The sequence below is a fragment of the Dermacentor andersoni genome, chromosome 5 (genome assembly GCF_023375885.2).
Source record: "Dermacentor andersoni chromosome 5, qqDerAnde1_hic_scaffold, whole genome shotgun sequence".
In the NCBI taxonomy this organism is placed as follows: Eukaryota; Metazoa; Arthropoda; class Arachnida; order Ixodida; family Ixodidae; genus Dermacentor; species Dermacentor andersoni.
Window position 1 is genome coordinate 31,659,719 of NC_092818.1, and position 26,597 is coordinate 31,686,315.

Here is a 26,597-nt window from a genome sequence, read left to right on the forward strand (position 1 = left end):
CTGCTCGCCTAGTTCCTGCCGAGTTCATGCCTACGACAACGACTGCAAAATCTTATAACGTGCACAATTCAGTGCCGCTTCAAATGAGTAATATGTCTAGTTACCCATGGATTGGGTTTTCCTGTGCGCTTGATTTTCTTGGGCACTTATTTTCTTAACAGGCGCGAACACGTGATACAAGGTAACCCCAAACACTATTTATGTCATTGTCCACTGGCATATTATCAAGAGCACGTTCTGAGTAGCCGATAACCGACGTGCCGCCAGCCCGATTTAAGTTATACACATATACAGAGGGATTTATTTAATTGCATGTTAGCAATACCTAAAATTGCTACCACTGTTTTATGATCTGATATGCCATCCACTATGTCGCCATTATAATTAAATGTTAAGCGTAACAAAGTTACGCTTAAGCATATTCTCTACCATATCAGCACTAGGCTTTTCCACTGGCACCATTATTCCCGCATCCCAATCGACAGCTGGTAAATTAAAATCCACTGCTAAAACAATTCTACTTGTGCCATTCCTTATATTATTTTAGTGCTGGTCAATCGCATACAAAAATTTAACAATGCTTCCGAGGGCTCTATAGACGAATCCTATTGTCAAAATGGCATTGTCAAGATACAGTTTGTAACACACACTGTCAGGCCCGTTTGTGGATGGCACAGTTTCATATCTGAGTGGTTGCTTCAGTAGAAGCGCTACGCCACCGCCTCGCGTTGCTCTACATTTGCGGATTACATTGTAAGTGATTGGAAGTATCTCATCATCCTTCATGTCAATGTGCAACCACATTTTTGTCATGGCAATTAGCTCTCCGTGGTGAAGCAATAGCAAGTATTCAAGCTGTTCTACCTTATTCATTATGTTACCGGCACTGATGTTAAGTGAAGCTTCATTTGTACTTCGTCGGTACATAATTCTGAGCTTAAGCTTACAGCGCAAGTTTCTCAGAAAAAAATTTTTTACAACTTGCTGCTCGATGTCTTGAAGCGTTTAGTCTTCAGTGTCGGGAACACCAAATTCAATTCCCAATTTTTATTCCGTTGTGCCAGGTCTTCCAAATAAATTAGTTGCTGCTGTTGATGGTGAACTGTTAGCTTAACGTCTTCAACCGTTCATTCTAGAATATATGTGGCCTAGGGTTTATGTATGCATCTACGACGAAGAAATAAAGAAGTTGTTAGTCAGAGCCAGTGTGTGTCATATCTTCCTTTTGCGGTCCGTCTTGGGTGTTTGCGCTGCAAGTTTAAGTTCAGAATTATTGTGAGGTAACCTTATTTTTGCTGCCCTATCTGTCAGTCAATTTTTTTTGGTGGCAAGTGGTCGTTCTTGCGCAGTCTCACGAGCAATTTGTGTTCAAATTCCCACGTATAAGCAATCCTACTGATAAAATGGTTATCGTGAACAAGAGTGACCTTTGCGCCATCGCGTTTATAGGTCTCAGTCGATTTCCAAAGTAGTCTTCTGTTTGCGACTCTTTCTGCCGAATAGTCATGAGAAACACTAATTTTTGTTCCTTTGAGTTTCTTGCAGTTTTTGAAGATTGCCACCATTTGGTTGCAATCATACAATTTTAGGATAACAGGTCTATGGCGTGATGGTTTCTTTTGACCAAGCCTATGCGTTCTTTCAGCTAATGAAACCGTGACGACAAGTCTGCCACAAAAACAGTTTTAGAACTTGCTGCTCGATGCCTTCACGCGTTTCGTCTTAGTTCTAGGGAACACCAAATACAATAACATTATTCCGCAGTGCCCGATCTTCCAAATCAATTAGTTGCTGCAGTTGATGCTGAACTGTTCGCTTAACGTCTTCAAATGCTCTTTCTAGGATTTCCAACCGGGCACATTGACTCGTAATTTTAAAGAGGCTCTCTTCCAAATTAGCGAGCCTGTTGTCCATTTGAATTTTCTTATCCAAAGTATGTTTGAGCATTTCTTCCACAGTTGGGATGGGTTTGTTTCTACGTCCCTGGAAACCAAGTTCTTTAGATCTAACCACCTGATGCTTAAAATATGAAAACACTTTACAAGGAGCGGCAGCACCAATAGACATAGGCAATTTAACTATTGTCTTGATACGTGAGAGTAATAACCAACCAGTAAGACGGGCCATGCGTGGTTATTCGCTATTGCCGCAGCCGTGCTGCCGCCCCACTGAAGGTAGCCGTATGCAGTATTGGCTTTATATTGAAACGTGTACTTGCTTATCTTTATCGGACGATTACGCTTCACCACCTAAAATGTTATCGCACACCGTAGGGTGCATCTGCATGTATCAGAATCTTCTGCAATGTTATCGATGGTTCCACCCGATGTCTGTTACCGAACCTTGTGTAATCTGATTGCATGTATGCGTGAGGCGAATAGTGCAGAACTTTGTGGAAGACACGCGGGTCCCAAGGATTACTCCGGAGCATTCGACGACTGATGTATAAAAGCCGACGCACTTGACCCACTGATCAGATTTTCCATGATCGCCGAGTGTGCGCCGCTATCGTTGTTCTCTGAGTGTAGCCTGCTTTTGATGGCACAGGTTCGCCCAGTAGAACGCTAGTTTCGTTAGACACAGTTTTGCTGCCTTCTTCACCGTCACTGCTACGCCACATCTGGTGGAGGTGCTTTACGCTCATGTACCAGACGCCCCAGACACGCCGTAGTCCAAGCCAGGACCGTAAAGACAACACCAACGTCGTCCCGGAACATCGCGCAAGCTGCCGGCTACAGCAGCTTCCTCCGGAACACTGAGTTATTACAGAGAGAACCCCGAAGACAGCCACGATGGCAGCCGCAGCGGCCCCAATACTTCTGCAGCAGCTCAAGGAGCCGCCGTCGACGTTCAGTGGTTTCACATTTGAGGAGCCAGAAAGCTGGCTGGAGACGTATGAGAGTGTCGCTTCGTTTACCAGCTCGAACAGCGACTACAAGCTGCGACATTTCTATTTCGCAACAGAAGATGCGGCCAGGACGTGGTTCGCGAATCGAGAAGTCACCTTAACGATGTGGGACCTGTTCTGAACCGGATTCCTGCAAACATTCACAAGTGTCGTGCGAAGACAGCGCGCTCAAGCGCAACTAGAAACCCGAGTATAGCTTCCCGATGAGACCATAGCGGTCTTCACGGAAGAGATAGCCCGTCTTTTCCGGCACGCCAACCCGGAAATGTCGGAGGAGAAAAAAATTGCTTATGGTTCAGCTCTGGTTAACCCTAGTTAAATTGCGAAAGCAAGAGCTGCATGGCAGTGTCTCATTCCGACGCTCTCAAGAACTCAAAGCGGTCTCTTCCGCAGTTGAAGAGTCACTCAGGGACGTGGCACGACTTCTTCTACCGCATCTTCGTTACGACGCTACCCGAGTCGTGCGGCGCATTCTTCTGGCGTCTCATGATGGCGTTGTCTTTTCCTCGCTTCGTTCTGTCCATGTTGCGTCTCTTTCGCGCTCTCCAAACGACTAAATACACTGAGGCGAAGCGTATTTATACATACCCCCCTCGATGCGACACCTCCTCTCTCTGTACCCCAGCGAGGCACACCGGGAGGAACGAGCGGGGACGGCAGCGGCGTCGACGGCGCCGCCATCTGTTGGAGTGCGGCAGTGGCGTGGCTAGGCAACGGCAGCTCAAGGTCGTTCGTTGATCACGGCATGTAGCATACGGCAGACGGCACGACGAGCCGAAATGGCTCACTGGCTGGCGCAATAAAGCTTTCGCTTTAAAATGTCCCCTTGTTGAAGCGGGGCGTCAAGCAAGAACTTGTCGACGGACTGATTCGCAACCCGCCGAAAACCGTAGCTGAGTGTCGTGAAGAGGCATCGATGATCGAGATAACTCTGAAAATGCGCACACGGCAATATATCTGCCAGGGGCTCACGCCTCAGTGCGCCATCCAAGGACTGGGTTCCAGCAAACTTCAAGAGACCATCAGGGTCATTTTGCACGAAGAACTGCGCAAGGTCTTAACTTCGTCGCAGCCTCAAGTGGCCTCGATCGCCTCGATCGCGAAAGATGAGGTTCAGCGATCGCTTGGAGTTCCTTAGGTGCAACCTCAATTACCGCAGCCTCAGCCAGAAGTGATGACCTACGCCGGCGTCGCACGCAGTCAAGGTCCCCCTCTGCAACCGCGCCAGGGCCGTGTAACGCCGCAACTCCTTCGTCCGCCGCCACCGCCGCCAGCACGCCCACCTGTCGCCCAGCGCACCTACGAAAGGAAGACGGCCATTTGGCGAGCTGCCGACCACCAACCGCTCTGTTATCACTGCGCAGAAGCCGGCCATGTGTACTCACATACCGCGACTTGGGACTGAGAGGGTTCGCCGTGAAGACGCCGCCTCCACAGTTTGAGGAGCGCCCACGTGACATTGCCGATTACCTAGCCGCCACTCAGTGGAACTCTCGACGACCATCCCGTTCGCCGTCATCAAGCCGCTACCTGTCGCCGCAACAACGACAATACACTGGCCTAGGCTGGGGCAGTCCGTCAGCCCATATCCGGAAAGCTAAAGGCAGCTCCCGATGGAGGTGCGGTTGCTTTTCGTCGAACTGACGAAGATCCTCCGCCGCCGACTAAGCCGCCGAAAAGTCTATCTCGACGGTATATAAACGAGACGCCGCCATCTCGACGAGGTCTGGAAGCAAAGACTTCGCCCACGAAAGACGACCTGATGACGCCACTTACCAACCACAGGTCGACACGACGCCACCCTGATGTGACGCCAAGAACTAACTGTAACGCAAGACAAAGAACCACCGACCTCGACGTGCTTCTCGACGGCAACGCAATCACCGCCTTAGTGGACACAGAGCCGACTATTCGTAATGAGTGGACACATCGCCGCCCAATTGAAGGAACTTAAAACTGCTTTGGAAGGCCCTCAAATACGGACCACTGGAGGACATCTCATTACGCCGACTGCACTCTGTGCGGCAAGGATTACCGTTCATGACAGGACTTACCGTGCCACTTTCGTTATCCTCCAACAGTGTTCACGAGACACCATTCTCGGCATGGACTACCTGAACCAACACGGCGTAGTCATCGACCTGAAGTTGAAATCGATAACGCTGTCGGAAGATAAAGCGTTACCGCCGGAGAGCACTCGTGGTCACAAAGTCTTGAGTGTGCTCGAAGATCAAGTGAGCATACCACCTGGCTCCAGCATTATCACTTCCGTCGGCAACGAAACACCCGCTGACGTAGAAGGCGTCATCAAGGGTGACCAACGTCTACTACCTGACGGTGAAATTTGTGTCGCAAGAGGGATCACTGAACTTCACGGAAGAAAAACGAAGGTGTTGCTGACACACTTGAAGGAGGAGTTCAAACACGTTCAGCACGCTCAAGCACGTTCGGGCACGACAATCGCGTACATCGAGGAAATTTAGGAAACGAGCAATGCGTTTGTCCTCTCGTATTTTGCCGCACCCACTCCGAAGACCATGGTTCCCAAAACAGACTTCGACATAAATTCAAGTCTTGCATGAGTAAAGAGCAACAAATCTGAAGTCTTCTCCGACGATACAAAGAGTGTTTTTCGACGTCATCGAGGATTGGACAAACACCAGTCGCAAAGCATCGCATAATAACTGAAGTGTGCGCTCGACCACTCCGCCAGAACATTTACGAGCTTCAACGAGAGAACGTGACACTATTATGCACCAAGTCAACGAAATGCTGCGCTACAACATCATCCAGCCGTCGAAAAGCCCATGGGCATGTCCTGTAGTCTTGGTGAAGAAAAAGGACGGAACCCTACGTTTCTGCTTTGATTATCATCGACCGAACAAGATCACGAAAGAGGACTATATACCTCTTCCCACGGATAGCCGACGCATCGGATCGCCTCTGCAACGCTAAATACTTCTCATCGATGGATCTCAAGTTTGCCTACCGGGAAATAGAAGTCGTCGAGAGAAATCGCCAAAAGAGAAGCTTCATCACGCCAGATGGCCTCTATGAGTTCAAGGAAATGTCATTCGGACTGTGCTCGGCGCCTGAAACGTTCCAGCGCGTCATGGACACGGTTTTAGCAGGATTGAAGCGGCAGACGTGTCTTGTTTAGTTGGATGACATCGTTGTCTTCGCCGGAAATTTCGACGACCACTTTAGGTGGCTTGCGACAATATTAGAGGCCATCAACTCATCACAGCTAACTTCTGTTTCTAGGCCACGTCATCAGCAAATCTGGAGTCCGCTCCGACCCGCAGAAGACAGCTGCCATAGCAAAGTTCCCGCAGCCCATCGACGAGAAGGCAGTGCGTACATTCCTTGGCATGGGTGCCTTCAAAAGGCGCTTTGGCAAGGACTTTTCACACACCGCGCAGCCGCTACCACATCTAACCAAATGTGATGTCGAGTCCAAGTAGGAAACTCCGCAGGCAGACACATTTCAAGAACTCAAATGACGCATGCAGTCGCCGCCGGTACTTGCGCACCTCGACGAGGACGCTGATACCGAAATTCACAATGACACCAGAAGCCTAGGCCTCGCTGCCGTCCTAGCGCAGAGGAAAGATGGACTTGAAGGGCTGATATGCTATCTGGTCGCTGTCAAAAGCGGAAGGCAATTATTCTACGACTGAAAAGGAATGCGTCGCCATCGTTTCGGCAGCAGCAAAATTCCGCCTTTAGCTATATGGCAGGCCATTCAAAGTAGTCAGCGACCATGACGCTTTGTGTTGGCTAGCTAACTTAATGACCCTTCAGGGCGGCTGGCGCGGTGGAGCCTCAGACTGCAAGAATATCACGTCGCGGTAATCCAAGTCCGGACGAAAACACTTCGACGCCGATAGCCTGTCACGCGCGCCCATAGATCCCCCGCCGAGAGACGACGAGGACGATGAGGCATTCCTTGGAATGATTAGCGTGGAAGACTTCACTAAACAGCAACGAGTGGACCCTGAGGTTAAAATCACCTTCGACTATTTCGAAGGGAACACTGACATTGTCCGTACGGCATTTAAGCGCGGGTTGTCTTCGTTCACGCTACAAAACAACCTGCTCATGAAGAACTTCTGATCAGTACGCGCCAACTACCTTCTCGTTGTTCCGTCAGCGCTGCGTGCAGAAGTACTCCATGCCCTGCATGGCGATCCAGCCGCTGGGCAACTCGGGTTCTCCCGGACGCTCTCGAAGGTACAAGAAAGGTATCACTGGCCGGGTCTCACCACCGACGTCGCCCGTTGCGTTAAGAAATGCCGGGACTGTCAGTGACGCAAGATACCAGTGACAAGGCCAGCAGAATTATTATAGCCGATCGAACCCCCTTGCCGACCATTTCAGCAGATCGGGATGGATTTGTTCGGAACATTTCCGACGTCAACATCCGCAAATAAGTGGATCGTCGTGGCGACGGACTATGTCACCCGCTTCGCTGAAACTAAAGCTCTACCGAAAGGCAGCGCAGCCGAAGTGACGAAATTTTTCGTTGAAAACATGCTGCTGTGACATGGTGCCCCAGAAATACTCATCAGCGACAGAAGAACGGACTTTACAGCAGAGTTCACTCATGTCATTCTGAAATACAGCCAGTCAAGCCACAGGAGGACAACTGCCTACTACCCACACACGAATAGTCTTACTGGGCGCCTGAATAAGACCCTCTCCGACATGCTAGCAATGTACGTCGACGTCGAGCACAATACGTGGGACGCGGTCCTGCCGTGCGTAACCTTTGCTTACAACACGGTGGTGCAAGAAACAACACAGATCACGCCGTTCAAGCTGGTCTACGGTAGGAACCCTACGACGACTCTCGGCGCCATGCTGCCGCACGTCGAAGAGAATCTTGACGTCGCTACCTTTCACCGGCGCACCGAAGAAGTCCGACAGCGCGCCCGCCAACGAATCAAGAACCAGTAGCGTACCGACAGCCGACACTACAACCTCATACGACGCTTCGTCGAGTACCAGCCCAGTGACCGTGCTTGGGTTTGGACCCCAATACGCTGACGAGGACTCAGTGAGAAAGTATTGCGACACTATTTCGGACCCTACAAGGTCATCCGATGTATTGGCGCACTGGACTATGAGGTCGTGCCAGACGGCATTTCGGATTCACAGTGGTGCTGCGCACGATCTGAAGTCGCCCACGTGGTGCGTGTTTAACTCTTTTACGCACGCTGACGCACTTCCTCATTTTGATGTTTCTTTGCTATGGGTCAAACGCGTGGCAGTTTGGGCGAGTTGGTATGTCATGACTGTTTTAGGCTTGTAGCGCAGCTCAGGAAGAGCAAAAAAGGAAGGAGGTAGGGGTAACCAGCGCTCACTGTGTTTTCCGTTCCCTTTGATTACCCCTACCTCGTTCCTTTTTTTGCTCTTCCTGAGCTGCGCTACAAGCCTAAAACAGTCATTGTTATGGGTGCTTTTGTTTCTTTCGTTTGTTTACAGCATCGGATCGATGCTTTCTAAGAGGCGGGTATTGACACGTGTATTTGCTTATCCTTATCCGGGAGACCACGTTTCACTGCCTAACAAATGTTATCGCTACAGCGCAGGCCGCGCCTGCATGTATCGGAAGTTTCTCGAAAGTTATCGATGGTTCTATCCGCTGCCTCTTTTTACCGAACCTTCTGTTATCTGATTCCATGTATGCGTGCCGCGAATGGTGTGGAGCTTTGTCGAAGACACGTGGATCCCAGCGATTACTCTGGAACGTTCGACGACTGACATGTAAAAGCCGACGCGCTTGACCCACTGATGAGATTTTCGACGATTGCCGATTGTGTTCGCCGCTGCCGTTGTTCTTTGAGCGTAGCCTGCTTTTGAGGACACAGGTTCGCCCAATAAAACGATAGTTTCGGTAATCAGTTTTGCTGCCTCTTCACCGTCACTGCTATGTGACAATATGCCCGCTGTCTGTTGATGATGTCACTGCTACTTGGCGATCCGATTGGGTCATCCAGGTGACGTCCACATTGCTGAACTGGGCTCCTCACTGCTCACGATAGCTTAATAAGCTACATGGTGCACTTGAGCTTCATATATCACATGAAAGGTGCACGCCTGTTTCTGTTACTCTGCAAATAGACATGCAATCGGCAACATGGATGGCTAAAGTTGCCTGTGTCTGGAATGTTTATTCACTTTAACGGTCTTGCACTGTTCTACACAAGTCGGCACGCATAGGGAATGCTGCTAGCTAACATCTGGTAATACTAATAATCCCTATTTCCTCAGTGACAGCTGGGCTCCGTGGGGTCTACAGGGCGGTGCAGGTAGTAGAATATCATTGCTGGCGCACCTCCTCCCCATCTACAGGAAATTGAAAAAGAAAGAATAACTTCAAACACCCCTCATTCTCATTCACGTGTTGCCATAAGTGTGTATGTTTTCTTCCCCCTGACGTTACCTAAATATAAAAATGAAGCCATTTAAAGCATACTCATCTCTCACGAAGCGCATTATCATACATGAAGGTACACAGCCACGTGACTTAAGAAACTTCAGCATAATTTGTGGTAGATTACTCACTGAAAATGCCATGATGTGTATCGTCGTCGATGCTCACACACAGTAGCATTGGAGAAAACTCATCAATCAATAAAACTTAGATATTTAGATTGCGAGCATTTGGAAATAATTTTAGCGAATGCTAGAAACTATGAATATGCCACTCCTGACACAATGCTATGAAAGAGACGCTTAAGATTGAACAAATGATGATAAGCTTGGTAACATATTTGCGCGACAAGTACGTTGTGGCGAGCACAGGGAACAAACACACAAGAAGGCACAAAGAATACGTGCACGTTATGCTTATTTGTGACTTCTCGTGTCTTTCTTCTCTACTCGTGTTACAACTCTCTCATTTCAATGTGGACAACCAACGCCAATCTCAGGTTGATGCCGTTATTTGAAGCCGTATTTGGGTAAATTACCAAAGAGTATGCTTTAAAATGTCCAGTTTGAAATTTCCTTGTTTAATTGACCAACACTGTAGATAAATCTGGGGCATTTGGGTCATGTATGTAGATTTTCCACTACTACCTTTGTTAACAGATGTTTTGGAGTGGGTTGAAGTCATAATTATTCAAATGAATACTTGTAATTATCATATTGTAGCCAGGTGAATACACGACCACATACAAGAGACATGTAAATAACACGGCTTTCAAGCTTTCATTGTTATTAATCTAAGAAACAACAAATAGGAAGCTGGTGACCATTTTTTGGGGCATTGTAGATGTCAACATAGTAGCTTATTTGGATACTTTTGTATTTCTGTCGTGTGGTCATATAACCTGTGGTGAGCAAAACTGTGGAAATTTGACACTGTAAAGGCCAACATATCGTATTTGATATGCTGAGCTTGATAACTAAAAACGTCTATTTACACATGAGAAACTCAACCAGCCAACCATTGTAGCACTTCCGATATACTGCGACAGAGTTTCACTTGTGAATAGCTCAGGAAAATAATTGGTAATTAGTTAATTGTAGGTTATATGTACATCAAAGAAATTTTACTCTTTTTTATTCTGTGATTGTATGAGAAAGGCGATAACCTTCTTCTGATATTCCTTCATGCGCAATCGGGTCTACTTTCTTAACATAAGAAAAGCTGTTTGATTTGCCAGACACTGTCTGCACCACGCTATCATCACAAGTAACAAGAACTGATGTTCCACCATGAGGGTAGAAGAGGACTACAATTATTCATAGGTCCAAAGATAAAAGTAGTCACAAGAAATGCATTACATAGCAAGCATATTGATGTACATCTGTATAGCTAAATGTTGGATGAAGATGAAACACTGCGGAAAAACGACATCTTGCACATGATGTCAAGGCTAAATGATGTCTTTCGGTATATACGAGGTGTGACAAAAATATGTCTTGCTGTTTTCTAACAACAGCAGTAGCAGTAATTGCCATGAAAGGGATTAATTTTTTAAGGAATAAAGAAATAGGCTAATGTCTAGAACATATTGAACTTACAGAAATGAAACTGCAAAATTATAGTAACTGTTACTTGGAAAAATTTGTTTCACTTGCTGATCGCTGCACAGATCATGGGGATACTACAAAATTGTCAGGATAGGGAAGAGCCAAAGAAAGTGAAGTGAAGATACGGGCAAAAAGTGTCTGTAAAGGAGCATCATTGATTTTAGAACTGTTACTTCAAGTCAGGGAACTAGAATTTTGAGGTGTAGCATTGAAAAGGTATAGCCTAGCCTCTTTATTGGACATTGAGACGCACATCAACAATGGTCATAGAATATGAGAATGCATTTAGGCAAGATACTGAGAGCATGATCAGTGGGCAATGGTAGAGCAGATATCAATCTGTAGAAACTCGGGACAGGCGCTTAATAGAATGCGCTGGTGGGTTATTCGGTGCGAATCCATAATTACTTTTTTAACACAAAACAACGGACACAATAAAGACGACAGGACATGGCGTCTTGTCCTGTCATCTTTCTTGTGTCCGTTGTTTTGAGCTAAGCAAGGTATTTACTGGAACTTATTTCCAACTGTGGTTTATTGAAGAAACATGATATTTATATGTACAGAACAAGACCAGCATGTGGCATAACATTCATGATAACGCAACCACATATCAGTCACGAGGACCCTCCCTATACAACCAAATCGTAGCAATGCACTAGGACAGAACCATGCGACACAGTATACCAGAAGTGATGAGACAATCGTAATTATGACACAGCACGACAGGAATGTAATGGCGCATTATGGCAACGCACTTCGATGCAAGGAGTAACGCAATGGACAAACACGAGTGATGTACTGCAACTATTGTTGGACAAGAATACATAAACATGCGTTTCAACACGTGTGTGGAGCAATTCACCTAAGAGAACAAAAATTTCTGAGCAGTCATACGAAATAATAGCCATCAGTAATTTTTCATTCATTGCATTTTTATTTGTCAGAAAAAAATAGGCATTTCTTGTAGGGATACCTGGGCAAAAAACTGTTTTTGACAGCTTGACTGGCCCCGGGCAACCTGGAAACATTAAGCATTGGTGACATTCAGGAGATGGAACAGATAAATGATAAAACATAGCCAATAATAACACATGCAGGTGGCATGAACATATTCTTCCACATATACTAACATATGTACTAACGCACGCATATATTGTAAATGCACAAATAAACCGATTAAACTTCAACAGCTCAAAGATATACCAACATTAAATATTTGTAACATATCCATTTCCAACAATGATATAGGTACGTAGTTTAGTCGAGATTTAATATAAAACCACTTGTGCAGTTTTCATTAGATGCTGATAGATAACAGTATGCTAAGGCTACATATTTCGAAAATATTCTTTAAGCTGGTTCAAGGTAAAACCCATGGTATGCTTTTACCTTTTTAAGATACAAGGTAAATTCTGTTCACGGGTTTGTAACTTGTAGTTTGTGCGGAAACGCGGTACAAACCACAACTCCGTGTTTCGCGTGAATGTGTTACTTAGTGCGGGTTTTAATGATGCTGTGCGTGTAAGCAAATCGTGAAAGGAGCTAGCCGAAAAAGTGAACGAGCGCAAAAGAAGAAAGTTGTACATGTGATGAGAGGCCATATTCTTGTAGGTCTGAAATGCAACGCCAGTGTATGATAAGTAAGGAATGTTCGCAATATATCGAACAAACCTTTTTTGTAACACGTGCATTTTAAACCTGTTTGTCCCAGTAGTTGTTGACCATACTATGCTGCACTAGTTGATATGTGCCTGGAAGAGTGCATGATATACTTGAATTTTGACAGATGTCGGAAAAATTGTGCGTCAACCTGCCATCAGTCCAGATGCATGAGATAGTGTTTTGCTGAATACGTTACGTGTATCCCGAGATATACAGGCCGCGAAAGTGACGCCCAGTATTTTGTGTAGGTCAACAAATTCGGTTTCCTGCCGTGCATAATAAACGGCGCCATTAATTGTCAATGGTTTGTTTCTTGCGCGGAGCACAACAATTTCAGTTTTAGTTGGATTCACTTCAAGTCTGTTTTGTTGGGACCAGTAAACAACTTCCCCCAAAAAATGTTACATTTTCCTGCTGAAATATCTTTATCTGGACCTGAAAATGAAACAGTACTATCTTCAGCGTGAATAACGAAATTAAGTAAAGTGTCGATGTCGGGAAGGTCATTTATGAATGTGTTAAATAAGAATGCGCCTAAAACACTGCCATGAGGTGCACCGGTCCTAATGTTAGATAAGAAGACTGGTTTTCAGCTATTGATACTGTCTGACTTCTGTTCATCAAATAGGTTTTAAAAAGTTTAAGAGCGTTGCCGCATATCCCGTATAGTGAATGCTTTTGTAATCAAATATTATGGTTTACATAATCGAAAGCATTTGTGAAATCAATGAAAAGAGCAAGAGTATAGCGGTTTTTATCTATATTGCATAGTACATGCTGCTTTATTGTTTAGGATGCGGTCTCGGTTGATCTGCGTTTTCTAAATCCATATGAAGCATCTGAATATATATTAAATATATTATGTTATAGTAAATATTTGTATAATTGCGTTATGATATATAATCAATATATGATAATATAATAATGAATTATGTTAATCACAGCAAAAATTTTCTTGAAAGACATAAAATAATTTTTCCTGTTCTGAAAGAACGGAAATACCACGTATTGGTCTGTAGTTAGCTACTTTGTTTCTATCACCGCCTTTGCACCGCACAGCTACCTTGTTCTTTTTTATCGCGCTGGGGAACGTTCCACTTTCCAAGACTAAGTTAAAAATGTGAACCAGTACAGGAAAGAGAAAACGCAGTACATACTCGACAGGTTTTATTTGAATATCATCTGCATAGAATGTTTTGCTGTTTTTCAACTTCCTAATCATTGCGTGTATTTCTAGCTCATCAGTTGGTGCAAGGTATACACTTTCGGCAGAACGGCTAGCTAATTTCACCTTACCTATGGAAGCATTTTGTCCTGAGGCAATATTGATGAAGTGACAGTTGAAATATTCTGCCGTTGTGTAGCCACTCAGCACTGTGTTGTTACATGTGGTTTGGTTCAGTGGTAGATTTGGAGCCCCCCGACCAAATACATCATTTATAGTTTTTTCAAGCGCTTTCAGGACGCTTTGAAGCTATTCCAGCAAAAAATTTGCTCATAATATGCTTTTTTGGATCGACGAAGTTCTTCGTTAAATTTGTTTCGCGCTTTCTTAAAAGCCTTGAGCGCATCTAACGTTCGCGCACGTAGGAAAGAGTGATAAATGTTATTTTTTTGTTTTATCATTCAGGCATCTAATCGAGCGACCCACGGCTTTCTACTCATTTTAGAAGGCCTAAACGATTTAAAAGTAAAGCATTTAGCGTACAAGTTCACAAAAGTATTGATAAACTCAAAGTAGGCGTCGTCTGCATTTTTTTTTGTGATGACCGAAGACCCAAAGACTCCAGAGCGCTATCTGATATGTATTGGACCGTGAAACTTGATTGAGCTGTGCATTTGTGATCTTCTGGTAGCTGGTAGAATATGAAAACATGGCAATGTTCGCTAATATCCTGTGCGATAGTACCATCTTGGGTGCGATTGTTTCAGAATTTGTAATGATTAGGTCTAGTGCCGGTGATGTAGTCAAAGTGACACGTGTTGCGGTCTCAATATGGTTCAAAAAACCAGTCGAAATAAGTTTGATCGTGAAATCTACTACGGTTGTTTTCTGCTCAAAGACTAACGTCTTAGAGCAGAAAGTGCCATATTGAAACATTAAAATTACCAGTACATGGTGGAAATTGCTTCCAGGAAAATAATCTAAAAGCATTCCAAAGAAATTCAAGAAAGCCGTAATATCCCCGTTTGGTGGGCGGTAAATGACGCATATTATTTCGAGGTTGCTTCTTAATGTTAGGCATTTATAAGCATCCGCTGTTTTACGAAAATCAGTAACAGGTTCACATTCATCATCAGCATCGACATAGATTGAAACTCCGCCGCCTCTACGATTTGAGCGATTCATGCAGAAGTTTCAAAAACCGTCAAGGCGGAGCACAATGCAACCATCATAATATCAAGTGTCGTTTAGTATTATAATGTTAAATTCAAAAGCAAGGAGTTTCGAACAATCGAACAATGGATTCTCCTTCGTTCGATGCTGCACGGGCGTTCAAATTAAGAACAGATTTGTGAGTGGGCTGCTTCTGTTGAATTGATTCTAGGAGGGAAACCTCGTAGTGATCCATATTGCCGAGTCATGCCATTAAGTGCTGCTACTCCGACCTAGGTGTATTACATATCCTAGCAAGAACCTGTTCCTTGTAGATGTACACAACTTCTGTGTCATCAGTTCGTTTCGCCACGATTTTGCCGTTGGCAATCCGCAGAGACTTCCACTTTTGCTAATATTTCTTTTTAATGGCCATTCCAAAAAGCGTTTTTTTGTGCTTGGCAGAGATGCTCGTTCCCATAAATTGGAGTCCGGTTGAGAAGTGCAATGTCGGCATTAGTAAAACTAGTTTTCCTTGCGCTTTTTAGGGCTGCTTCTCGTCTGCACGCGACCTGCCTTGAACTACAACGTTCATATTGTCACTGTTCCGAGTCGGCACGAGGGGGCAGATTTCGATATCACTTGGAGTTTTCGGGTCTTTGATGACGGTACCTATTTCGGACAGGATGTCCGGAACGCTTTCGTCTGCTTGTTTTTCGACTCCCTTTATTTCAAGGTTGCACTTCCTTGAATACTGCTCTGCATTTGCTAAATGATTATTTAGCTCCTCTACCGTACCCTCCAACGCTATGCACTTTTCATTTAGAGCCTCACTTTTCTTTCTGAGTGGCGCGTTTGTTTGGCTTGACGGCACCTCATATATGACCAGCCTTCACACTCACACAAGAAAGAAGAAAAAAAAGGAGAAAAGAAGTGAGTGGAACATACCATCTGACATTGCCATTTTCAGATCCATGGAATTTCTTTTTCTCAGTTAGGGCGACCAATGGGAAACGTATGCACTTTTCTTTCCCCATTGTAAACTCAGCTGCTTCTATAATTTCGCATATCAACTTGTTTCTTTCTTTGCACACCACTTCCTTTTCTTTCCATTCAAGCACGCCGCCGCAATCCATACAACGGAAGGCATGGTGATCGGTATATTCTTTAGAGCAGTGGTAGTTGTGCACTGTGAGCCTTGTGCTCAGACATCTACCTCTCTGGCCAACGCACACCTTATCCCTAGTAACCGGAATCGAATAACCAACCTCATTCATGTAGGTGATGTTCGTTTGCTTGTGCTTGATGCGGAGGCCTCCATTGGGTTCTGTGCCTTTCCTTTTTTGCAGAGAGCGGCCAACCACATAGGCACTGAGAATAACACGTTGACACCAGCCTCTCGACCTATTTTACAAAGGTTTTGCGAAATGGTGTGAACGTAGGGAATCACCACTGGTGTTCCACTTTGTGTGCCATGGTCAAATACGATTTGAATGCTCCTGAAACACTTCAGCAGAGCTTATGCTCCTGAGGCAAGAAGCGCCGAAGGTTACCTTGAATTCTCAAGAAGGGTGCCTGGTAGACGAAGCTACCGGCAAGAATACGCAAGCGTGTTATGAAAGTGTCACTGCGCTATGGCTCTCTTCGCTAGCTTAGAATGGGCGGAATGAAAAGTAAGGACAGGTTTGCGTCCTCTTGGTTTATCACAACACCGTACGGTGTTGGCATAGCAATACAGATCAACGTCTAAAAATTGATTAAGCTTGATCCTGGGGACGTACGGGAAATCTTGTTCTTGGGGGCTCCGGTAACCGGAGAATCAGGGAAAACAGGAGAACACCGGGAGAGTATAATAAATGACGTTTGCGTAAACTGATTCGTCATACTGTAAGAAAACAAAAACATCGTCGACGTAACTACAGGCATGAGCACATTGAGAAAGTCAAGGCGCTTTTTCAACTTCTTGTTTCATACAGGTGTGAGCTTGATACCGTAAACGTCCCTCTCTTTTTCTATTGCGCTAAAGGCTTTGCCAATATGAGAAAGATACAGATCACTCAATGACCTGCACACAGAGAAACATTGAGGGATCTGTACCTTTCTGTAAATTTTCATTCAGCCCGTTCGAAGCTAATAAAAAGAACGTTAGCTCACTAATGGTTTCATTACTCGCTTGCGAAGTCTTGCATATGCTGGTAGGTTCCTCTACAAGGCACGCCGTCTTGACAATTCAGGGTATCCTTCGGTGCTTCTTGCCTCAGAAGTCGAAGTACTGCTGAAGTGTTCCAGGAGTGCTCAAACAGCATCTGACCACAACGCACGCATTCAAAGAGGTGATCATTTCTTGCATACAAACCATTTCGCACAACCTTCACAAATTATGATGATGATGAATTTGTTGTTTTATGGCGCAAGGGCCAATTATGGCCAAAGAGCGCCAGGTCAGTGTTGATGAGTTTGCAGTGGGTAGATGAGTTCCGTTAGTTATTGTGATGTAGCTGTAAAGGGGCCTAAAAGCGATCTCTGTAAAGTGCATAAAAGCTATATGTAATAAAATTATGGCAATGACTAGTGAGTACTACTAAGAACACAAGAGATACATTGTGATAGATTGATCATATTTTAAAATACATGTAGGAAAATGTTTGCAAGACGCACTACTGCCTTAGAGAGCCCTTGAAACGGAAGGCCCTGAAGGCATGTGCTGTAGAAAAATAAGTTATCGCAGCGGCATCCTCTGGAGAGAGGATTTGCTACAAATTCGTAGGGCTAACAACATGTAAGACAACATCGTTTAAGAAGCTTTGGACTGCTCTGGTGCCAAACAACGGTTCTGTACCAAGAAACATTACAGGATGAAAGGGGATGTGCTGCCGGTATGCTAACGGAAAGTGTTTTTTTCTCTCTGTTTCGGCTTCCCGACACTCCAGGAGGGCGTGGAGGACCGTGAGCCTTTCACCGCATCTACCGCAGGATGGTGGCTCATTTCCAGTTAGCAGGAAACTGTGTGTGGCATATGTGTGTCCTATTCTGAGACGACAGAATAGGACTTCTGTTCGTCGTGTTTTTGTTGCGGGCGGCCAATAACCAAGTTTTGGCTTAATCAAGTGAAGCTTATTATTTGTTTCAGCATCCCATAAGCGCTGCCAGTGGCTTCTGAGTTTCTTTCGGATGAATGGCTTTAGGTCTAAGGCAGGTAGTGCAGTGGTAGAATGTGTATCTTGTGAAGCTATTGATGTGGCAATTTGGTCAGCCAGCATATTACCCTCAATGCCCCTGTGTCCAGGTACCCAGCATACTATGACTTGCTGCTGAGACATGTACGATGTGCAAATAACGGAATAAAGCTCAGTGAGTACAGGGTTTCGATGATTGCGGAGGAACATTAGGGCTTTTACGACGCTTAGAGAGTCGGTGTATATGATGGCTTTGTGCAACTTTCTTTTCTTGATTTCTTTAACAGCAGATAGAATTGCATAAGCTTCCGTGGTGAATATGCTTGTTTCCGGATGCAGCCCATCGGACTCAGAGAAGGATGGTCCGATTGCAGCATAAAACACTCCGGCATGCGACTTAGAAGCGTCAGTGTAAAATTCTATGCACGAGTACTTCGATTGAAGTTCCAGGAAGTGCATTCGAATATGTGCCTGTGGGGCGCGTTTCGTCACCTCTACGAATGATGTATCGCATTCTATGGGTTTCCACTGCCATGGCGGCAATGGCTTAGCTGGGACCATTAGGTTTTGCTCAAGAACTGGAACTTGCATTTCCTCAGCAAGCTTTCTAATGCGCAGAGAGAATGGTTCTCGTGCTGCAGGTCGATTATTAAAGAGCTGTGCAGATGCCACGTCGTTTATGCTTACATAAGAGGGATGGTCGCGGTTTGCATTCACCTTTAGAAAGTACATGAAACTAGAGTATGACCTCTAAAGATGAAGCGACCACTCATTAGCTTCAACGTGGAGACTCTCTACAGGACTTGTCCTGAAGGCGCCGGTCGCCAAGCGGATACCTAAATGGTGAACAGGGTCAAGTATCTTCAAGGCGCTTGGACTGGCAGATTGATATACTATGGCCCCATAGTCTAAGCGCGTGCGTATAAGACTTTTGTAAACGTTCATCAGACATTTCCTGTCGCTGCCCCATGTTTTATGCGATAAAAGTTTAAGAAGGTTCATTGTTTTTAGACATTTCTCTTTTAAGTGCTTTAACTGTGGAATGAAGGTCAGTTTTGAATCTAATATGATTCCTAAAAATTTGTGTTGTGTGACAACTGGTATGTGTTGTCCATGTAGTTCTAGGCTGGGCGCTGCAAATAAGCCTCTTTTTCGCGTGAAAAGAAGACATGAGCTTTTAACAGGATTCAGTTTAAAGCCATTTTCCTGTGCCCATTTACACACTTTGTTCAAGCAAAGCTGGACATGTCGCTCACATATAGAAAGGTTGCATGATTTGAAACCCAATTGCACGTCATCTACGTACACCGAATAAAACATGCCCTGCGGTATATATAAGCGTAAGGAATTCATTTTGATTATAAAAAGGGTACAGCTTAATACCCCTCCTTGCGGCACACCGGTTTCTTGTGTAAACGGCTTGGATAGAGCATTGCCCACCCTAACTCGAAATGTACGATTTGATAGGTAACTTTCAATTACATTAAGCATATTCCCTCGAATACTCATTTCTGAGAGGTCACGCAATATCCCATATCTCCAAGTCGTGTCATATACCTTTTCCATGTCTAGGAAAACAGAAAGAAAGAACTGGTTATGGATAAAGGCGTCACGAATGCCTGCCTCAATGCGTACGAGCTGGTCAGTAGTCGACCTACCCTCTCTGAAGCCGCACTGATAAGGGTCGAGCATTTTATTCGATTCAAGGAAATGTAGAAGACGACGATTTATCATTTTCTCGAACAGTTTGCATAAGCAACTTGTCAGTGCTATTGGACGGTAACTTGAAACGTCGGATGGATCCTTGCCTTGTTTCAAGACCGGCACTACTAAAGCTTCTTTCCATGAGGATGGGAGGTATCCAGCAGCCCAAACAGAGTTAAAAAGTGCCAGAAGTGTCATGTGTGTATCAGTGTGTAGGTTTTTAATCATGTCATACATGATTTTGTCAACTCCAAGTGCAGAGCTCATGCACGAGCTTAACGCCGCTCTAAGCTCAGCAATATCAAAAGGACACTTGTACGGTAGATTTGCTCTGCATTTACGGTTTACTGACTAAAGTTCTGTTATTTTCTTATATTGAGCGAATGTTTTTGAATAGCTTATGGAACTTGATACACGTGCGAAATGTTCTCCAAGGGTATCGGCCTGCTTTTCCAAGGTATTCCCTCGCTCATCAATCAAAGGTAATGGGTTGATCTGCTGCCGTTTTAGCCTTCTCAGCCCGTCCCATACTTTAGCCTCCTGGGTATAGGAATTGATGCCTGAGAGAAAACTCTCCCAGCTTGCTCTTCTAGCCTGCCGTCTTGTGCGCCGTCCTTGTGATTTGATGTGTTTAAATGCGATGTAATTTTCCGCGATAGGATATTGGCGCAGTCTGCCCCACGCCTTATTTTGTCTTTTTCGTGCATCCCTGCAGTCTTCATTCCACCAAGGAACTCGTTTCTTAGTTGAGTGGCCATTTGTATGTGGAATGAACTTTTCAGCTGCATCAATAATAAAAGCGGTAAAATATGCTACAGCGTTATCCATGCTAAAATCGCGTATAAAATCTTGTGATAAGTAAGTAGATTCCTTAAAACCTTTCCAATCAGCGGAGTCAAGTTTCCAGCGACGTACCTGTGGGCGAGTGTCGTGTCGTGTTAGTAAGTTTAAAGTTATCGGAAAGTGGTCACTCCCAAATGGAGTTTCTATAACATTCCATTGTAAGTACGAGAGAAGTATGGAAGATCCAAGTGCTAAATCTATGGAGGTGTATGAATTATGCGCAGCATTGTAGTAGGTGGGTTTTTTTCTATTAAAGAGGCACACACCGGACGTAACAAGAAAGGCTTCGATCAGTCGACCCCTCGAATCAGTCCTGGAATCTCCCCAGAGACTGTTGTGCGCATTAAAGTCCCCGACAATAAGAAATGGCTCTGGAAGTTGATCAATGAGTTCGTGGAATTCAATTTTACTCATGTGATAGTTTGGAGGTATGTAGATAGAGCAGACGGCTACTAACTTATTAAAAAGAATTGCGCGAACCGCAACTGCCTCGAGGGATGTCCTAAGCGGCAAGTATTGGCAAGCAACAGTTTTATGGACAATTATCGCTACACCGCCGGATGAGGTGTTGATGATGATGATATGTGGTGTTTAATGGCGCAAGGGCCAAGTATGACCAAAGAGCGCCATGCCAAAAGGTAATTTTAACAATGTATTGTGAATGCAGTGGATAGTGGATTTATTATGGTAAATGTGACATGGCTGTAAAAAGGCCTAAAAACTGTCGCTGTAAATGGCGTAAAATAAATAGGTACTAAAATGATGACACTGATTAGGGCAGGGACGATGGCAATTGGGTTTCGTTAAAAAACATGATGGAACAAGGCAACACATAACAATGATAGTAGAACCTCAAGAGAGCCCTTTTATTAGAAGGGCTGTTAGTCGTCTGCTAAACATTTCCTGTCCAAATGGTTTTGAGAGTATCTGTTTCCAATAAAAACTGTAAGACTAATTTCATGTTAAAAAGCGGTTCATCACTAAGAAAAAATGCAGGGTGAAGAGGTGTATTTTCACGATATGCAGAAGGAAAATACTTTTTCCTCTCTGTTTCTATTGCAGGGCATTGAATATGAACATGGAGTACCGTGAGACTCTTGCCGCACTTACCACAAGTCGGGGGATCGCCTCCAGTCAAGAGATAAGAGTGAGTACCGTATGTGTGGCCTATCCTTAGTCGGCAAAGAATTACTTCCTTGTAACGTGCTGTTTTCCCACTGATCCAGTTCCCCAGTTTTGGTTTTATTATGTGAAGCTTATTCATTACTTGTGTATCCCACTTGCCTTGCCGATGATTCCTTAATTTACGGCGTAGAAAAGGCTTTAGGTCTGTCGCAGGGATGGGAATATTTCCATCTCTGTCGCTAAAAGTTACGGATGTAGCGCTTTCGTCAGCTGCTTCGTTCCCTTTTATACCTTTGTGACCGGGTACCCAGCATATGACAGTCACTTGATTGCACATATATAGGGCGCACAATAAGTTATACAGCTCATTCAAAACGGAATTCTTATGTTTTTGTAAACTAATTAGTGCTCTCACGACACTTAACGAGTCTGTGAAGAGAACAGCCTTAGCGATGTTTGTGAGCCTGATGTGTTTAATAGGCGTGAGTATAGCGTATGCTTCCGCTGTAAAGATGCTTGTGTGTGGGTTTAGTGTCCCAGATATTGAAAATGATGGTCCAAGAGCTGCGTAAGCAACACCATCAGCAGACTTCGAAGCATCCGTGTAGAATTCAGCACAGGAAGACTTCTCTTTTAGTTCAAGAAAATGTGATTTTATGTGAGCCTCAGGCGCTCGTTTCGATATTTCTAGAAAAGATATGTCACATTGGATAGTTTGCCAGTCCCAAGGCGGTGGGAACCGAATAGGAGCCATTAGGATATTTTCTACAAAATGGACGCCTGTTTCTTCTGACAGTGCTTCCACTCGGAGGGACAGAGGAGGCCTGATGGCTGGGCGGTTACGGAATAGCCTGGCAGTGGACAAGTCGCTTATTGCAAAATGACATGGATGCTGAATATCTGATTTAACTTTCAAGGCGTAAGAAAAAGATAAATATGCTCTTTGTAGATGAAGAGACCATTCGTTGGATTCAACGTACAGGCTCTCTACAGGACTAGTCCTGAAGGCACCTGTAGCAAGACGGATACCCAAGTGGTGAATCGAATCTAACATCTTCAAGGCACTAGGCGTAGCAGAACTATACACTATAGCACCATAGTCAAGGCGTGACCTTATCAGACTTTTATACAGGCTCAAAAGGCATCTTCTGTCACTTCCCCAGGATGTACGGGACAAGAGCTTCAGAAGATTCATTGTCTTCATGCACTTCGCTTTAAGATATTTCAAGTGGGGGATAAATGTTAATTTAGTGTCTAATATGAGGCCCAAAAATTTGTGTTCATGGCTCACTGGGAGCTGTTGTCGATTAAGATAAATAGCGGGTTCAGGTAATATACCTCTTTTGTTCGAGAAGAGAACACACGTGCTTTTTTGCGGGTTTAATTTAAACCCATTCTCGTCAGCCCACATTGACAATTTGTTTAGCCCAAGCTGCACATGTCGCTCACAGATGGAAAGACTACATGATTTAAAACCTATTTGTACGTCATCTACATACACAGAATAAAACATTGTACGTGGTATGATAGTATAAAGTGAGTTCATTTTTATAACGAATAGAGTGCAGCTAAGCACGCCACCTTGTGGTACGCCTGTTTCCTGTGTAAATAGACGAGATAGCACATTACCAACTATGACGCGGAACGTGCGGTTAGACAGATAACTTTGGATGACATTCAGCAAATTACCTCGGACTCCCATTTCGGCCAGATCACGGAGAATTCCGAACCGCCACGTGGTGTCGTAAGCCTTCTCCATGTCAATAAATACTGACAAAAAGAACTGCTTGTGTACAAAAGCATCGCGAATATTCGTCTCGATGCGGACAAGGTGATCAGTTGTGGATCTACCTTCCCTGAAACCACACTGTAGGGGATCTAATAGTTTGTTACTTTCAAGAAAATGAAGGAGACGCCGGTTAACCATTTTTTCAAAGAGTTTACATAGGCAACTTGTCAACGCTATAGGCCTATAGCTGTTGACTGAAGTTGGGTCCTTGCCGTCTTTTAGTATTGGAACAATTATTGCTTCCTTCCAGGCGGATGGAATGTACCCGGCAGAGAACACAGAGTTGAAGAGTGTCAGTAGTGTTTTGTGGGTCTCAGGGTGTAGGTGTTTGATCATTATATACAATATTCTGTCACTTCCTGGAGCGGACTTGTTACAGCCATTCAGCGCAGCCTGAAATTTCGCCATGTTAAATGGGCGGTTGTAAGGTTCGTTGCTATTTCCTTTCCGACTCAGAGGCAGTCGTTCCGCTTGTTGCCGGTATCTCAGAAATGTGTCTGAATAGTGGGATGAGCTAGAAATCCTTTCAAAATATACCCCTAGAGAGTCGGCTTGGTCAATGAGTGTGTCTCCTTGTGTATTTACCAATGGTAGAGGATGAGTTTCGCGGCCTTTTATTTTGTTTACCCTGTTCTAGGCTTTTCCCTCGTCTGTATAAGAATTAATACTAGAGATGTATTTTTGCCAGCTTTCCCTTTTGGCAAGGCGGCGCGTCCTTCTACCTTCTGATTTTATTTTCTTGAAGCTAATCAAGTTGTCGGTAGTTGGGCAGTCGCGAAGGCGACTCCAAGCCTTATTTTGATTTTTGCGGGCTTCCTTACACTGCTCATTCCACCAAGGAATACGCCGTTTAGAGGGTGATCCATTCGTTTGAGGGATACATATTGATGCAGCATCAGTTATACATGCCGTCAAATAAGATACTATATCATCGATTGAGAGAGTGCAGATCTCATCCCAGGTCAAATGTGTGAGCTCTCTGTATCGTTTCCAGTCAGCACAGTCGACCTTACAACGTGGCAGATGTGGGGAACACTTATCGCCTTTTGTTAATCTTAGGATAATTGGGAAATGGTCACTCCCATATGGATTTTTAATCACGTCCCACTCCAGGTATGGAACTAATGTACTTGATGTTATACTTAAGTCAATGGATGAGAACGTTTTGTTAGCCACGCTGTAGAATGTGGGTTCTTTTTTGTTTAGTAAGCATGCATTGGAGGATAAAAGGAACTTTTCTAATAAGCGCCCTCTCGTATCACAACGAGAGTCTCCCCAGAGGGTGTTATGTGCGTTTAAATCACCTACTACAATGTAAGGTTCGGGGAGTTCTGCGATAAAGCTCTGGAATTCCATTGTGGAAAGTTATTGGCATGGAGGGATGTACAGAGAGCTAACTGTTACTAACTTATCAAATAGCACGGCTCTGATTGCCACTGCCTCAAGGGACGTTTGCAGATGTAAATGTTGGCAGGCGATACTCTTATCAAATATAATAGCAACACCGCCTGACGAGGCGAGAGCGTCACTGCGATCTTTGCGGTAAATGGCATATTGTTTGAGAAAGTTAGTATGTGAAGGATTCAGGTGTGTCTCTTGCACACACAGCACCCTTGGATTAAACCTGCGCAGGAGTTCCTTAATATCATCAAGATTATGTAATAAGCCTCTCACATTCCAATGCATTATCTGTGTGTTCATATTGGAGGTGTTTTATGGTGTGTGTCAAGAGATCAATTAGGTTGGCTCAAGGGACCTTTTCAGGCCCCTTGATGCGGGGTATTTCTTTTTTCTTGGCGCGCTCCAGGGAGCCACGCCGTTCCTTCGGCGTCTGAGACGCCGGATAAGTTTTTGTGACATCCATCGCCTCGTCAGAGGCGCTGGATGACACCCGCTCAGCGGGCACGCGCGGGGGTTTTTCGGGCCTGTCTGCACGAGCAGTGGCCCTGGGACCAGCAGGCTCGGAGGTCTGCTGGCCCTTCGTGGTAGGGGGCGGAAGAGCAGTGACTGCTCCCGCCAGGGGGGCTGATGGCGTAACCGCCGTCACACTCCGTGTGACTTGCGCGGCCGCCAGAAGATGTGGCGCTGCCCCCCGGCGCGTCACATCACTGTAGGACGGATTCGATTGGTTGTTGACACTAAAACGCTTGCACGCTTCTGGAAAAGAGATGTTTAGTTTTACCTTCAGTTCGATTATTTGTTTTTCTTTCTTCCATGACGGGCACGATCGCGAATAGGCGGGGTGGTCTCCGTCACAGTTAGCGCAGTGGGTTGTAGAAGAACAGTTGTCTGAAGAGTGGTCTTTAGATGCACATTTTGCACAAGTGGCACGCCCGCGGCAGCTCTGAGACCCATGCCCAAAACGCTGACACTTGAAGCATCGGCGCGGATTGGGAATGTACGGTCGTACGCGTAGTTTACAATATCCTGTCTCTAATGAATCAGGTAGTTCGCTTGTTCCAAATGTTATTATTATATGCTTTGTTGGAATTTCCTTGTCGTCACGCCTTAACTTAATTCGTTGCACCTTTACCACGTTTTGGTCTTGCCATCCCTCCAACAGCTCGCTCTCACTAAGATCAAGGAGGTCGTCATCAGAAATGACACCACGCACAGTGTTCATAGACCGGTGGGGGCCCACAGATACAGGAATGTCACCAAACGCAACAAGTTTCGTCAGTGTGCTGTATTGGAGCTTGTCACGCACTTCCAGAAGAAGGTCGCCGCTTCCCATCTTCGTTACTTTGTAACCAGAACCGATTGCTTCTGTCAGGCATTTTGCGACCACAAACGGGGATATTGTGCGGACTGTCTTGGTTTCGTGTTGACTATGTATTACGTGGTAATTGGGAAATATTTCTTTTGGTTTGAAGAGAAAGTTGAAGGTTTCATCGGTGCGCCCCCTCTTCAGGGAGCGATCAGGGAGTGTGGGGAAATTTGAAGCCATATATAGGATTACTGTATTCGGAAGGAATGCCCGCCGCCCACCTCGGAGCCCAACCTGGGGACGTCACAGGATCAGAA